This window comes from Ursus maritimus, unplaced genomic scaffold (genome assembly GCF_017311325.1).
Source record: "Ursus maritimus isolate PB19 unplaced genomic scaffold, ASM1731132v1 scaffold_8, whole genome shotgun sequence".
NCBI classification, from domain to species: Eukaryota; Metazoa; Chordata; class Mammalia; order Carnivora; family Ursidae; genus Ursus; species Ursus maritimus.
In genome coordinates, this window is record NW_024426996.1 from 28,943,668 (window position 1) to 28,962,269 (window position 18,602).

The window sequence follows — 18,602 nt, forward strand, 5'->3', positions numbered from 1 at the left end:
TCAACATCACTCATCATCAGGGAAATGTGAATCAAAACTACAATGAGATACTACCTCACAACTGTCAGAATGGCTAAAATTAACAACATGGGAAACAATAGGTGCTGGCAAGGATGTGAAGAAAGGGGAACCCTCTTGCACTGTTGATGGGAATGTAAACTGGTACAGCCTCTCTCGGAAACAGTACTGAGGTTCCTCAAAAAGTTAAAAAATAGAACTACCCTATGATCCAACAATTGCACTACTAGGTATTTACCCAAAGGACACAAAAATACGGATTTGAAGGGACACATGCACCGCTACGTTTATAGCAGCATTATCAGCAATAACCAAATTATGGAAAGAGTCTAAATGTTCATTGATTGATGAATGGATAAAGAAGAGATGGTATATGTATACAATGTAATATTACTCAGCCATAAAAAAGAATGAAATCTTGCCATTTGCAACTACATGGATGGAGCTAGAGAGTATCATGCTAAGCGAAATACATCAGAGAAAGACAAATACTATATGATCTCACTCACATGTGCAATTTAAGACACAAAACAGATTAACATAGGGAGAAAAAAAAGAGAGGGGCAAACCAGAAAACAGACTCTGAACTACAGAAAACAAACTGAGGGTTGCTGGAGGAGAGGGGGGCGGGGAAATGGGTAAATAGGTGATGGGTATTAAGGGAGTACTTGTGATGAGCACTGGGTGTTGTATGTAATTCATTAATCACTAAACTGTACACCTGAAACTAATATCACAATGCATGTTAACTAACTGGAATGTAAATAAAAACTAGAAAAAGAAAAAAAGAATAGTTGAATTACTATATTGTACACCTGAAACTAATATCACACTGTATGTTAATTACACTGGAATTTAAAGGTTTTTTTAATGGATTTTACCATAAAAAATTAAGTCTCTGGGAATTGTAAGAACATACAGCAAATAAACATTTATACTGTTTGCTAAGACATGGTTAAAGACAGAAAGAATGGAAAAAAGAAGAAAACCAGGAAATAGACTATTATTTTTTGAGAGAGAGGGGAGTTGGAGGGAGGTTGGTGGGGGGGGGAAGAGAATCTTAAGCAGGCTCCATGCCTAGCACAGAGCCCAACGCAGGGGTTGATCTCAAGAGCCTGAGATCATGACCTGAGCTGAAATCAAGAGTTGGATGCTTAAACCCCTGAGTCACCCAGGCACCCCCCCCCCCACGAACAGACTCTTAACTACAGAGAACAAACTGATGGTTCCAGAGGGGAGGTGGGCAGGGAATGGGTTAAACGGGTGAAGGGTATTAAGGAGGGCTCTTGATGTGATGAGCACCAGGTTTTGTATGGAAGTGTTGAATCACTAAAGTCTACACCTGAAGCTAATATTACACTCTATGTTAACTAACTGAAATTTAAATAAAAAACTTAGAAAAAAAGATCAACAAGGACCTATAGCGTTTGAAAAATGACACTCTTTCATCACCCACTCAACACATTGCAACAGAAACTCCAATGCCAGTGCAGAGAAGATGAACTATTTTTTTTTTAATTTTATTTATTTATTTGACAGAGAGAGAAAGAGAGAGAGCACAAGCAGGGGGAGTGGCAGGCAAGAGGGAGAGGGAGAAGCAGGCTCTCTGCTGAGCAGGGAGCTGGATGCGGGGCTTGATCCCAGGACCCTGGAATCATGACCTGCGCCAAAGGCAGATGCTTAACCAACTGAGCCACCCAGGTGCCCCTGAGAAGATGAACTATTAAACAGCCTCAAGATTAAAAAGAAAATCTGAATGGCCTATAACAAAAAAATATTAAATTGGCAATCAAAAAACTACTTAGAAAGTAAAGTGCATGCCCAAATGACTTCAGTGATAATTCTAAGGATTTAAAGAATTAATATCAGTTCTTCAAAAATATCCTCCAAATAATAGAAAAGGAGGAAACATTTGCCAATCTACTCAATAAGGCCCTGATATTACCAATACATAAAGACATCACAAGAAAAAACTAAAGACAATATCTTTTAATGAATATAAATTCAAAAGTCCTCAACAAAATACTAGTTAGCCAATTCCAGTGATATACAAAGGGAATTATACACCAAGAAAAACTGGGACTTATCCCAGGAATGCAAAAGTTGCTTTAACAGCTGAAAAATCAATGATTATTATACCCCATACCAATAGAATGAAAACAAAAACTGCATGGTTATCTCAATAAACGCAGAAAATTATTACAAAATTCAATACCCTCATGATAAAAATACTCAGTAAACTAGTAATAAAAGGGAACTTCCTCAATGGATAAGAGGCATCTACAAAAACCCACAGCTGACATCATACTTTATGGTTAAGACTAAATGCGTTCTTTCTAAGATAAGAAACGAGATTAGGACATCCATTCTCACCACTTGTCTTCAGCATTGTACTGAAGGTTCAAACCAAAACAACTAGGCAAGAACATAAATTCACATTGGAAAGGAAGATATATCACTATTTAAATGGGCAGATGACATGATCTTATACGGAGAAAAACTCTGGGAATTCATTGGAAAATATACAATACAAAACTGCAACAAATAATCCAAAATGAAATTGAGTCCCACTACGATACCATCAAAAGAACAAAATACTTCATAAATTTAACAAGATAGTGCAAAATGTATACTATGGAAACTACAAAACATGGCAGGAAGATACTTTAAAATTTCTAAATAGAAGGAAGGCCTCTCATATCCATGGATTTAAACATTTTTATAATAGCAATTCTACACAGATTAATATATAGTTCAATATAATCTCTATCAAAATCCCAGCTGACTCTTACATGAATTGACAAGCTAGTCTTAAAATTCATATATTCACATTCATACTCATATTCAAAGGACCTAAAAATAGTCAAACAATCTTTAAATAATTTTGAATAAAACTGGAAGAATTACACTGATTTAAAAATAACTACACCGTACTGGGTGTTGTATGTAAGTGATGAATCACTAAATCCTACATGTGAAACTAATATTACACTTTATGGTAACTAACTGGAATTTAAATAAAAACTTGGAAGAAAAAAAAACTATACATTACCGTAATCAAAAGAATGTGACATGGGCATACAGATAAGCATATGGATCAATAGAATAGATTTTAGAACCAGAAATATTCTCACACAGTGATGACTAATTGATTTTCGACAAGGGGATGAACACTCTTTTAAATAAATTCTTCTGGAAAAACTGATTATCCACATGCAAAAGAATGAAGTTGGACATCCTACATTAAACCATATGCAAAAAATACTCAAAATGGATCAAATATCTAAATATAAGACTAGAATTATACAACTCTTAAGGAAAAAAACATAGTGTTAAAACTGTGATCTTGGATTTGACAATGTTTCTTAGATATGGCACCAAAAGCACAAGCAACCAAATTAAAAATAGAGAAATTGGATGTCATCAAAATTTAAAACTTGTATTCTATAAAGGGCACCACCAAGAAAGTGAAAAAAAAATTCACAGAATTGGGTATATATTTGCAAATTATATATCTCATTAGGGATTTATATCAGACTATATGAAAAACCATACAATTCAATAATAAGACAATCCAATTTTAAAAGTTAACAAGAGAGACCAATAATGAATCAAAACATTAAGTCAGTGATCAAAAAGCTCTTAACACAGCAACTCCAGAGCCAGACAGATGAATTCTAGCAAACATTTAAAAAGTTACTACCAATCCCTTTCAAACTCTTGCAAAATATCAAAGAGGAAACATTTTCACTCTTTCTATGAAGCCAACATTACCAAAACCAGATAAGAAAAGAATAGACCAATATCTCTGATGAATGTAGATGCAAAAATTCTCAACAAGTATCAGCAATCTGAATTCAAGAACACATTAAAAGGATTATACACCATGATCAGTGGGGGATTTACCCCTGGATGTAAGGATAGTTCGACCTCCATAAATCAATAAATGCAATTCATCACATCACAAACAAAAGATAAAAATCACACGCTTGATTATCTCAATAGATGCAGAAAAAGCATTTGACAAAATAACATTTTTTGATAAAAACACTTGGCAGATTGAGTATAGAAGGAATGTACCTCAACATAATAAAAGCCATATGTGATAAATCCACTGCTAACATTATAATCAATGGAGAGAAATTGAAAAGATTTCCTCTGAGATCAAGTATAAGACAAGGCTGCCCATTCTCACTACTCTTATTCAATACAGTACTAGAAGTTCTCTCTAGAGCAATTAAGCAAGCCAAAGAAATAAAAGGCTTCCAAATTGAGAAGGAAGAAGCAAAATTATCACTATTTGCTGATAATATGATCTTAAAAATAGAAAATCCCAAGAAGTCATGAAAAACCTTTGTAATTAAGTAATGATTTCAGTAAAGTGGCAGTTTATAAAATCAGCTGTTTAAAAAAAGAGCAAAATGGTCATTCCTGAGGGAGGGGAGGTGGAGGGATAAGATCGATGGTGTTTAAGGGCTCAAACTTGTAATGAATAGTAAATGAGCCATAGAGAGCTAATGTAGAATATAATGAATATAGTCAATAAATCTATACTATAATGAGGTAATGTCATAATAATGCTTTAATGGCAGTAATATTAAAACATATAAATTATCAAAGTAACACACTGTACAACTTAAATTTACAAATAACATTAATCAAATAAAAAGTCAGAAATAGAAAAAACTCTAAAAATAAAATCAACAAAGTTTCAAAATAGGCTTTTTCCCAAGAAAGATATACAAGTGGTCAACAAGCATATGCAAAGTTGTTTAACATTATTAGGCATCAGGAAAAGGTAACCAAAAACCACAATAAGATATGACTTCAACCCCACAGACATGACTATAATCAAACAAATAATAAGTGGTGGCAAGATATAGAAAATTGAAATCACTATAGGTTACTGGTGGGAATTGTTTCACATTGCTCCAGTCACTTCTTAGATCAAACATACAGTTATCATATGACCCAACAATTCTACTTCTAGATATAAATGGAAGAGAAAGGAAAACATGTCCACACAACATTTTACATCTACCTTTTACATCTTAAGTTCTCCACTTGCCATAAAAACACTTTTTATATAATGTATTTACTTCGAGATATAGGAATTATATTTTAACTTCCTGATTGATTTCTCCTTTGATATAAATACAAGTAGTGACAACAGGGAAGAGGAATTTGAAAAGCAGCAGAATGTCTATAGAAAGGATTTCAGTTCTGCTGCTGCTACAGCTGAGCTGTTACTTCAGCTCTGGGAGTTGTGGAAAGGTGCTGGTGTGGCCCACAGAATACAGCCACTGGATCAATACAAAGATAATCCTGGATGAACTTGTCCAGAGAGGTCATGAAGTGACTGTTCTGACATCTTCAGCTTCTGTTCTTATTGATCCCAACAAATAATCTGCTATTAAATTTGAGATAAATCTTACATCTTTAACTAAAAATGATACTGAAGTTTCTATAATGCAACTGGTCCATAAATGGATATGTGATCGACCAAAATATACATTTTGGACACAGTTTTTCACTAATACAAGAAGCCATTTGGAAATGTTCTCGTTGTCTTGATAAATAAACTCTGTAAAGATGCAGAGTTTAAATAAGAAACTCGTAACTACAAGAATCAAGGTTCGATGTCATTCTTGCAGATACTATTGGACCCTGTGGTGAGCTCTGGCGGACCTACTTAAAACACCTTTAAGTGTACAGTCTTCGCTTCTCTCCTGGCTATGCATTTGAATAGTATAGCGGAGGACTTACTTTCCCTCCATCCTATGTATGTGTTACTATGTCAGAATTAAGTGATCAAATGACATTCATGGAGAGAGTGAAAAATATGATATATGTGCTTTATTTTGACTTTCAATGAGAAGTTCCAAACATTTAATGAGAAGAGTTGGAATCGGTTTTACAGCAAAGTACTAGGTAAGTCATGTTTTTAATTGGTAGCATGAAGTCTTAATTCTAAGTGCCTAGGAAGGTGACCTTGTATAAAGTTAAAGGAAATTGTCTTTTATAAGTGAAATGATGAGATGAAAATATAGAATGATCTCTCAATCTCACAAATATATGGAATGCTTAAACTATAAGGTCACTTAAAACCCTGTGGCCCATTGCTAATACGGAACATTCCAAGGAGTATAAACCACGAATTGAAGCACTGAGGAGTTCTTTAAGCAATCACATATTCATTCTTGTTTATTTGTTTGTAACAGGCTTTATTTTAAGAAGGAGTTTTAGGTCCACAGCAATATTAAGTAGAGATCCACGTTATACACCGTCCCCTCGCATGCATGGCCTCCTGTATTATCAACATCCCCCAGCAGAGGAGGACATGTATTACAATTGATGAAACTATACTGACAGATCATTATCCTCTAAAGTCCATAGTTGATGTTAAGGTTCCTTCTTGGGGTTATACATTTGATAAGTCTGGACAAATTTGTAATGTTATGTATTCATCACTACAGTATTGTACAGAGTAGTTTCAGTACCCTAAAAATTCTCTGTGCTCTTTAGTCATTCTACATATAAATTTTACTATACTTTTTTTTCCATCTTTAATAGAAGGCATTAGAAATTTCATGAACTGTATCGAAGCAGACGTACACTTAGGATTTACATATTTCTAGCACAACTGTCTATGGAGCATTGAGGGAAATTGTTTCCTCCTTGTTTAGATTAGACTGTTTTGCCATATTCTATGAAGGACTCCTTCACAAGTGAAAGGTACAGAGGCTCTACCCCAGACTCAGGAACCTACAATTTGAAGTTTTTAATGATTGCATGTTCCTTAACTAAGTACTTACAAATCTTGTTGAAGTATGAAGTATGTTATTAGTCTATATTTTTTCAAAATTATGTCTTTTCATTAAAGAAAAATGAGCCAAAATTAAGGGTGAACACATCTATTTCCGTACTTTATGACAATTGCCAGCTATTTTTGCAAGTATTTTTATCTAATGCAGAAGTATTATTAAGCTCTTAACATGAACAAAATATAGTAGGAAGCATACTCTCAAAAACCTCACAATGTTTTTGGAAAGCTAGGATCAAATGTCCTGCTAAATTATAGAAACTAGACTAGAGTACTCTAGGAAAAAGTGCTTCCATGAGTGTGGTAGGGTTAATTATTGAGGAGTTGAAATCAGTTTTTACATTTGCATTAGCTACTTTTGCAGCTGCACAGAGTAAACAAATGCATGTTAAATAATCTAGTGGCTTAGGCTGAATAATTGTTCATGATTCTGAATGTATGGATGTGACATTAGAGATTAAAGTCTACTGCACTTTTTCTTTTATATATATTTATAAATGATATATACATTTATATATTTTTATCGGCAAACCACAGACACTTTTAAACACCTTTGGCTAAATTATTTCAAGCTCCTTTCAGAAAATAACCTGGTATATTCACATTATAATATCCTGTTTCCTCTATGTTTTGCTTGCTTTTTTCCCTTCAAGAAGACCTACTACATTATCTGAGTTAATGAGGAAAGTTGAAATATGGCTCATTTGAACCTACTGGAATTTTGAATTTCCTCACACACTCCTACCACATTTTCAATTTGTTGGAGGACTCAATGGCAAACCTGCTAAACCCCTGCCTACAGTAACCTATTTCTGTTTGTTTTGCTTTGTTTACTCTTCGTTTTCAGTAGAAATGATTCTGTATTCTTTATTTAGAATGTCTGATTACAGCGAGAAAGATATGGGAAGCTGGGTAAAATGATCTAATTAAAATATAAATATTTCAATACCATTACAATAAGGTGAATTTCATTATCATTGCAAAATAACATATACCTGGAGACTTTGGGAATAGGGTCAGTTAAGGTCTTCATTATTCAATGCGTAAGAAAGTACCAGTCATTCATTCAAAGAATATTCTTAAAGTGACTAGCATAGTTTAGAGGTAAGTGCTGGATATTCACAGAACACTGTAGACACAATTTCCACCCACACACACCTGACATTCTACTTGGAAAGACAGAATATAAGCATGTGATAAAAATTGTGTGAAAAGTATTATAATAAGGAAAGACCACAATACTAAAGAACATCTAGCAGGAATCCTAGAAAGTATCTCATATCACTGATAAGTGAGACCTGAAGGATGTGCAGTTATAAGAGGAAGGGATGGGGAGAGAGGAAATCAGGTAAAGTAATAATGGCGGTTCCCGAGAAAAGTAAATCGGGTAAAGTAATAATGGCGGTTCCAAGAAGTTTTATCTAGTTTTGTCTAGTAGAAGAGGCTGAATAAAGAGGCAGGTGATGTTGGACTAGTATGTTAGAGAAAAATAATTATAAGGATTTTGAAGCATCTTCTAAGGGCATTAGGGAGCTAATGAAAGGAGAAAAGGGAGTGTGAAAAGGGAAAGATATGATCAGATTTCCTTTTTCAAAAAGCATTCAAGATGCCGTCACTGGATTGGATTGCAGAGGGGCAAGAATGAGAAAGAGAATCATTTAGAAGGTTTTTGCAAGAGTGCAGGCAATATGATGGAAAAACCAGACATTAAAGATATGGCTATGCTTACTCTTTACATATTGGCCTCATATTTCTTTTCAGTGAAAAAATTACTTAATATCTATAAAATTCTTAGAATGTCTCTGGCACATAGTGATACAAAGGTAATATTAACTATTGTCATGATTTTGTTACTATTAGGAGTATTATTAAAAATCTAAAATGTGTCAGCCCAATTTGATATGATTCTTCATTGAATAAGAACTGGTTTCCAAAAAATAAAGATTGTATTTTCTAGCAAAGTTGCAGAGAGCAGATATTCTGTACGGTACTTGAGAGTAAATGTGTAGTTTGACAACCAGATGAGGAAGCTGAAATGCTCACATTTTTTTGGTAAGAGTTAAGGCTCTTCACCAGTATTCTAGCTTAAGAAGACAATTCCTCGACAATATTATGTGTGCCCCAACAATACTGGCAGCCAAACCCAAAATTACTTGCCTTCTTTACAGCATTTAAATAATTCCTCATTTCTGATACCAGAGCTCAACATTTAGAGCATAAAATGGATTTGCTTATTGGAGCAAGAGTTCTCTGCCATATACCAAGCCTGTATGCAATCTCAGTAAAGATTCCATAGGGAACACGATTCTCAACATCATAATGTCAAAATAATCAAAGAGAAAATGGACATTGCATGTATAATAAGGACCATAAATTCTGCACACTTATTAAATTTCTACCACTTCTATCTGAAAACTACCCATAATTTAAAATTACGAAGTAACACTGTTAGTATATAGAATGATATTCCTTATGAGAGAATCTATATGTTTTAAACTGATAGTATATCTTTAAGACATTGACAACAAGCATCCTTTACTGAACTATTAAAGTATTCAGAGATCCTTTTTGTCTATCATTTGATTAGCAGCAACATAAAACTGAGATCTTATTCAAGGGTTAATGCAATTTCTCTTGATTACAAATTATTTAGGCTACCTGTGGAAAATTTCACAAGGGTAAAGGCTGAAGTAAGATTAGTGAAAGTTCTATTCAATCTAAACATATTCTTGAGAGATGTCCTCCATCACACTAAGAGAAGGTGACAATGTCAGTAGGAGTGGATAAAGAGGAGGAGGAAGAGGACAAGGAGAAGGATGAACAGATGTATAATCATAATAATTACTATAATCATAATAATCACTAACAGTAGCTGCTGTAGTTAAGTTGCAAAACAAGACTTGAATCCAAGTCAGTGATCATGAAGCCTGTCCATATTCTTTATTATACAAAATAAATTGTTCTTACTAACTACTTGCTTTCCATTAATTATGAAGATCCCAGAATATTTCTGTACTTTCCTTTTAAGAAATGCATTTGGCAAAATTGCAAGAAGATACTTTAAAAATGTTTATATGTTTTGGGGTGCCTGGGTGATACTTAAGCGACTGCCTCTTGATTTTGGCTCAGGTCATGACCTCAGGGTCGTGAGATGGACCCCCACACTGGGCTCCCTCTCCCACCACCTCTCCCCCTCACTCACATGCACGCGCTCTCTCTCTAAAAAGGTTTATACGTTTTGACTTCATAATATGAATCTATAAAACTATACAGAGAAAAATAATCAAACTGTGCAAAAATGCATGTATTTTTCACATCAAGGATATACCTGGATGGAGACTAGAGGTGAATCTTACTTCCTTTTTTATTCTTTTTCATACTTTTCAAATATTCTTTCAATAAGCCTGTGTTATTTTTATGAGGATGTCATAGAATGAGAACAACTAGTCCAAGTCAGTGATGAACCTAAAGGAAGATTATAGGAAACTATAGGGAACCATCTTCTACAGCATGGTTGAAGAAGGCTATCAGCAGAGAGCTAATGAAACAAAACATTGAGCATAGGTAACTATAAATGTTACTATAGGTTACTGACTCCCAGAGATTACTAGGATGCCCAAAGTTAGTAGGTGTACTTTCATGTGAAACTAATATCATCAGGGTGGAATTATACATTTTTGAAAAATATTTTTTTATTTATTTGAGAGAGAGTGTGTGTGTGCGTGGGGTGGGGGGGGAAGGGGGGGAGAGGGAGAGGGTGAGAGAGAATCCCAAGCAGACTTCCCACTGAGGGCACAATCTGATGTGGGGGTTAACCTCAGGATCCTGAGATCATGACCTGAGCCGAAATCAAGACGGGGACACTTAACTGATTGAGCCACCCAGGCGCCCCAGGGTGGAATTATACTTTTTTTTTTTTTAGATTTTATTTATTTATTTATTTGAGAGAGCGGCAGAGGGAGAGAGAAAAGCAGGCTTCCAGCTGAGCAAGGAGCCTGATGTGGGACTTGATCCCAGGACTCTGGGATCATGACCTGAGCTGAAGGCAGCCGCTTAACCAGCTGAGCCACTCAGGCATCCCTAGAATTATGTTTTTGAAGAATTCTCTGGATAATGTATAGTTTGCAAGGTCAAAGTTTGAAAATTTTTTTTCTTTATTCTATATATATTTTTAAAAAGCTTTTAAGAGAAGCTATACACAATAAATATAATGAGAAATTATACTCTTCATACTGGAAGGATTAATCATTATTTTCCAGAGAGAAAATAACAAATAATGAATTTAAAACAGAAAGACCAGAAGGAAAAAAAAAAAAAAACAAAGATAAGTGTAGTTTTGACGAGATATCTAGGAAATTTTAGCTCCTATATATTTCTTTCTTTTCTTTCTCTCTTTCTCTCTTTCTTTCTCACTTTCTTTCTTTTTTTTGGTAGAAGAGTACATTGAGCAATGAGGAATTATTCTAGTATAGAAAGTAATAAATATTCCTAAATTGGCAAGGATCTGGGACTACAAGTCAGAATAATTACAAAACAATTCCAGGCAAACACATCTTCACCAGGACCTTTATCTAGTCTGAACTGAGCTACTCAGGAGGGTGACCACAGCCCTGCTGGTGAGAGCCCTGCTGCAGCTCTCCCACTGTGGTGCAAGGGCCACCTGGGGCCCTCACTGTGGTGATGACCAGGGCCCCGCCCCTCACTGCCAGTTACACAAAGCACATTCCAATGAGACACCAATTTTACAGTAAGATTTCAGGACAAAGGTGTTATACATAAAGAAGACAAAAATATTGTCATTGAAGTAAGTTACTATAAATTTCTGGATTATAAATAGGAATCTTAGAGCTATTTTATGGAAATTCCAAAAGTAATACTGGACTCATGAATGACAGCACGTCTTAATTTCCAATCTTCAGAGAGTGTTTTAAGAGGAGAGCCTGGGAAATTCTGACAAAGGTTAAGGTTAGGAGAAAAATTATATAAAGTCATCCCAAACACAATATGATTTTTTTTAATGCTCATTGTCAAAGAAATAAAGTACTAATGATGAAACAAAAGCAATTCTCTAGAAAATTTACCTGGAATAAACACAAGTGGTTTAATACAACTACAATCATAAAGAATTAAAGGTGAGTTAATATCCTGCTGTGTGGCCTCTTACAAGAATCTGTTAGTCATTAATAACATTATAAATATAACACACACATCTGCACAAATACACATGATAAAGGAAATCAATCTCATATCAATTGTATACTCCCAAAGGAAATAAGGGATTAGGCCTCTTATAAATATCCACTGATGAAAAGGGAATGCAGGCTCCTCAAAAAATTAAAAATAGAATTACCATTTGATCTAGTAATAACACTTACAGGTATATATTCAAAAAGAAATGCAATTAGGACACCCATCTTTTTTTTTTAAGATTTTATTTATTTGACACAGAGAGAGAGAGAGACACAGCCAGCGAGAGAGGGAACAGAAGCAGGTCGAGTGGGGGAGGAAGAAGCAGGCTCCCAGCAGAGGAGCCCGATGCCCGATGCGGGGCTCGATCCGAGGACTCTGGAATCACGCCCTGAGCCGAAGGCAGACGCTGAACGACTGAGCCACCCAGGTGCTCCTAGCACACCCATCTTCATAGCGTCACTATTCACAAGAGCCAAAAGGTAGAAGCAACCCAATTGTCCACTGATGAATGAATTAGTAAATGAAATGTCATATATGCACACAGTGGAATAACACTCAAACTTAGAAGAAAATCTTAACACGTGCTACAATATGAATGAACCTTAGGACAACATTATGCTAAGTGAAATGGGCCAATCACAAAAAGACAGATACTGTATGATACCAGTTCTATGAGGAATCTAGACTAGTCAGATTCATAGAAACAGAAAGTAGAATGATGGTTGCCAGGGAATGGTGAAGAGAGAAATGGGGCATTATGGTATAATGGGCAAAAGTTCCAGTTTTGCCAGATGAAAAAGTTCTGGACATTGGATGCGCAACAAAGTGAATATATTTCACACTACTGAACTATGTACGTAGGAAGGTTAAGATGGTAAACTTTATGTTATATATACTTTACCACAATAAAAAAATAAGCCACGACTCTAATAATTCCTAATAATACATGATTTAGTTGTTCATAGCACTCATTTCAAGAGTGCTCTCCACGCTGTTGCTCTTTTGTGATGGAACAAATCTTTCCCCACAGGAAATGGAAGTGTTTGTCCAGAGCTCTGGAGAAAATGGTATTGTGGTATGGTTTTTACTCTGGGGTCGATGGTCAATAACATGACATAAGAAAGAGCCAAAGAGCCAATGTGATTGCATTAGCCCTTGCCCAGATTCCACAAAAGGTAGAGAAAGTACCTTAATAGTGGACAACTACTTAATGTGTCTGTTAACTCTGTAAAGGGTCTGATTACACAAATTTCTTGCATGAAAGTAAAAAGTGTTTACTTTTTGGTATTATGATAGCCAATTTATCTCAGATAAATTGGTATTATAATGGTATCACGGGCAGGTACAGAAATCACCAAATTTTGTTGTCATTCGCTCCTTTTCCTTACAGGATTTCGAAGGCTCTGTCTACATCACTGATGTTCTCAGAAAAAAGTTAATTTTAACAGTAGTGTTAAGCAGGAAATCATAAAATTCTGAAAGGCACTGTGCAGTTTAGGCTTCCCAAGTAATCCAGGCCTCTCTTACATAAATTTTGGAATAGGCTTATTTAGTGTGTTTTTCAGGGTGCTGTTCAGAGAAAGGATGGCCTAGCGCTCACCAAATTATGTCTAGGTATTCATCCAGCCCCAATGATTTAAAAAAAAGAGAAAAACCGGCCTTGTGGACTTGGTCCTGCTAAAGTCTGAAGAGGTAGGTCTAGCCCTTAAGGAGACTCTGTGCTTTAAACCATCAGAATAAGGACTCTGTTTCTGACCCATGAGAATATTAACTCCTCCTGATTGAAGAAGGAAAAGGGCATATAAAAAGGAATCAACGGGAAGCAAGCCTAGCATGAGAAAGTTTCAGATGCCCCTTCTCTATAAAATATAATTGTAAATTATTTCTCATATACAGAATATGCTTGGAGTCTCTGCGTATTTGTGAACTACTTTTTAGTTTTCTCACTGGGATAGCTTTCTCCTTATTACTTACCCTAATTTGCTGAGAACCTGAAATTACTTTAATACTCGCGTAGCAAATAGATGTTAACCACTTATAAATTAGAATCCAGCTTATGAGCATAGCTGGGAACTCCAAAATCTATACCTAATTTTGGCACTGCACTTGGAAATGGCTTGGCTATAGGAAACCATATTAATCAATGCTGTCAAAGCACTATAGCACATCCTTGAAACATCAGCAGTTAAATAAAAGTATCATCACAATATTTGATATTTTTCAACAGCTATGCTGTTATTTATAAAGTGACAATAGGTTCTTCTTTTCTACATTTGAAGAATCTTCGAACCTAATTATTTTGATGACACTGGATCCATTTTAAAAATTACCACTTGAAATTTTTCTTGGAAGTGGTCATTAATAATTAGTAATATAAAAGAAGCTAAACATACTTATTAAGCAGAAATTTATTAGTAATAAGTTGTTAAATATCAGAATTATTTCATTCTTACAAATAACTGATTGCATTGATTTTGTAAATCAAAAGATGTAAAACTCTTAATAAAATAACTTATGGAACAAGTAGATATAAGCAAGCTACTTCCCCCACCAATCAAAAAGAATTAAACAGCATAATATTAAATCTGGAAGATGAGAACTAGTATAATAAATGGTTAAAATAAATAGACATATCATTAGTAATTTGCTACCTTTTTTGACTAGAATTATAATGACTACCTTAAAATGTTTTATATGTTTTAAGTGGTCATTGATAATCTCATTTGTCTAACCTCTAAACACGAAACATTATGATTGCATTTATACTTAATTGAATATGAAAATAAGTACACATAGGGGCACCTGGGTGGCACAGTCGTTAAGCGTCTGCCTTTGGCTCAGGGCGTGATCCTGGTGTTATGGGATCGAGCCCCACATCAAGCTCCTCTGCTGGGAGCCTGCTTCTTCCTCTCCCACTCCCCCTGCTTGTGTTCCCTCTCTCGCTGGCTGTCTCTGTCAAATAAATAAATAAAATCTTTAAAAAAAAAGTACATGTAATATGAGTATTCTTATTACATCAGTATTTTATTGGTTTTCCTTATGTAACATCTCTTGTCCTTGTTTCCTTATCTGTCATGTCAAGGGTTTTACTAGATGTCTCTTCATCTAAAATTATGTTGGATCCCCATGATGGGCATTCCTTCGTTTGTGGATCAACCTGATAACATTGCCCACATGAAGGCCAAGGAACCAGCTGTCATATTGAACTTCCTCACAATGTCTAGTACAGATTTGCTCAATGCTTTGAGGACAGTCACTAATGACCCTTCATGAGTATTACAATTTTTTTCAATAGATAGAACTTATAGATAGGTTCTCTGTCAACAGTGACTATGAGTTTCATCCCATTCTTGAGGCTAATTTTGAAATTAGCAATGTGATTAACTGATCTTAAATCTACTATTATTTTCAACCATCTATTTCAAAGTTTCATTTTAACCTCATTGATTTAATAGGCAACTAGTGCAACAATTTTCTACAACAAAAATGTAAAGTAATATAGGTAATTGTAAAAAGGACACTTCTTATAAAATATGATAGAACCCATAGGAGAGAATGATGAATTAGAAAAAATATCATAGGTTATATCAATGCAGTGTCTAGAATTTCTGAAATTATAAATCTCGTTTTGCTCAAAAATTGATTATCATTATTTGAATAGATTTTGTAATAAAATGTAATTTACATACCATAATTCACCTGTTAAAAGTATAAAATTCAAAGATATATATGGCATGTTTACAAAACTATGAAACCATCCCCACAACATAAATTTAGAACATTTTCATCACCCTAAAAAGAAACCCCATATGTCTCAGAAGTCATTTTCCATTCTCCCTGCCCAAGCAACCACTAATCAAATTTCTGTCCCTATAGATTAGCCCTTCCGGATGTTCATATAAATGGAACCTACCATTAATGGTCTTTTGTAACTGGCTTCTTTTATGTATCATATGGATTTTTAAAAATGTTTTAAATTTATTATTAAAGTAAAATTGACATGCAATGTTATATTAGTTTTAGCTGCCAATTTTTGAATTGAGTTATTTATCTTCTCATTATTGGATTGTAAGAATTGTTTATATACTATGGATACAAATACCTTATCAGAAATTTGATTTGCAAATACTTTCTTCCTTTCTGGGTGGTTGATTTTTCACTCTCTGATTGGTGTCCTTTCAAGCAGAAAACTTTTTAATTTTGATAAAATAACTCTTTAATAACTAAATTTTTCAATACTCCAAAGGAAAATAATGTCGTGGCATTTGTAGTGCCTAACATGGCAACCATCAACTTAGCATTTTTGTTACTACTATCGGCGTTATAATTTTAGGAGGATATCACCTAAAGAATACATTAAAAATGTATTACCAAAAGAAAACAGTAGTGCAATTGAATTTAAAAATACTTTTAAGGAGATAAGAATAGAAAATATATATACATTTAAAGCAGTTTGGGCAAATAGAAAACAAAATATTGGATGGGGTAATAGAGGCAAATGTAAATATGTCAGTACTTCCAGTAAATCTAAACTCATTTAAATACAAAGATTGTCAGACAAGATTTCAACAATTAACTATATATACTGTTTACAAGACATGCTTAAATAATAGTGTACAGGAAGATAGTAAGTACATTGGTAGATCTATTTCAGCAGTAATCATAGAAAAATGTTGTAGCTATACTAATATCAGACATAAAAGATCAGAAGCATGAGAAAAAATAAAGAAAAATACTTCATAATAATAAGTAGGTTACTCTTTCAAAACAATACAAATTATTAATTGGTAATACCTTCTAATATATCCTCTAAGTAAACAAAGTAAAAGTAGACAAAAGGAAAAACCAAAATAAACAAATCTGTAGTTATAATAGGATATTTTTAAAGATCTTTCTCAATAATATACAGAGAGGTGACAAAATAATAAGTACAAAAAAGATTTGAAGAACACATTTACCCCTGTCAGAATGGCTAAAATCAGCAACACAAGAAACAATAGGTGTTGACAAGGATGTGGAGATAGGGGAACCCTCTTGTATTGTTGATGGGAATGCAAATTGGTGCAGCCACTCTGGAAAACAGTATGGAGGTTCCTCAAAAAGTTAAAAATAGAACTATGATCCAGCAATTGCACTACTATTTACCCAAAGAATACAAAAATACTAATTCAAAAGGATACACTCACCCTGATGTTTATAACAGCATTATCTACAATGGTCAAATTATGGAAAGAGCCCAAGGGTCCACTGACTGATGAATAAAGAAGATGTGTATATATATATACAATGGAATATTACTCATCTATAAAACAGAATGAAATCTTGCCATTTGCAACGACATGGAGAGAGCTAGAGTGTATTGTGCTAAATGAAATAAGTCAGTCAGAGAAAGACAAATACCATATGATTTCACTCATATGTGAAATTTAAAAAACAAACCAAACAAAGGCGGGGGGGGGGAGAAAGAAAGAGAGGCAGAAGGAAACAAGAGAAACTAACTGAGAACAAACTGATGGTTACCAGGGGCAGAGGGGGTATGGTTAAATAGGAGATTGGGATTAAGCAGTGCACTTGGATGAGCACAGGGTGTTGTATGGAAATGTTGAATCACTATATTGTACACCTGACTAATGTTACACTGTCTGTTAACTAACTGAAATTAAAAAAAAAAAAACTTTAAAAAAAGAACAGATTTTAAACACATTTTTCAAGGGCATATAGAATTATTAATGGAATTGACCACATATACTGTGGAATAAACCAAGATACAATATTGAAATTTTACATAACATAAAGAATATATTGTCCAGTCAGACTAGTATTAAGTTAGAAATGATCACCCCAAAAAAGAAATAATGCCCCCAAAAGATAACTAAAAATATCTAAACTTTGAAAATTAAGCAATACACTTCTAAATAATTCAGCCAACAAAGAAATCATTATCAAACATGAACCTTCTTTTCACCAAATCCACTTTTATGTATATATGCAACAGAAATGCATAAATATGGAAATTAAAATATGGTGCATTCCCACCATCTCGTTTATAGCTGTCACAATGACCCCTATCATTTTCTCTGTTAGAAAAGATTAAACTATCCTAACTTAACTTCCACTTTCACTTTTTAAAATATTCATTGATGGGAAACTTCCAATTTAAAACCCAAATCTCCTATGAGGACCCAAACAAAAAACGTAGCACTTCTATAATTCTATGACATTTATCTTGAATCATTTGTATGACACTTTTCAAAAACCTTTCATGGGAATCACAGGATTAGGCAAACTAGCTTCCTTTCAATGTCACTGTCTTTATGTTTCTCCTTTAGATACAAAGAGAATGCCATGACATTATCAAGAATCCACCACGATCAGCCTATAAAGCCCTTGGATCGAGCAGTCTTCTGGATCGAGTTTGTCATGCGCCACAAAGGAGCCAAACACCTCAGGCCAGCCTCCCATGACCTCACCTGGTTCCAGTACCACTCTTTGGATGTGATTGGGTTCCTGCTGGCCTGTGTGGCAACTGCTGTATTTGTCACCACCCAATGTTGTCTCTTTTGTTACCGGA

The 18,602-nt window shown here is 34.5% G+C and overlaps 1 pseudogene; it reads left to right on the plus strand.

Moving 5' to 3' along the window:
• Positions 1 to 4,608: 4,608 nt before the first annotated feature.
• Positions 4,609 to 18,602, plus strand: part of LOC103679185 — a 42,576-nt pseudogene continuing 28,582 nt past the window's right edge.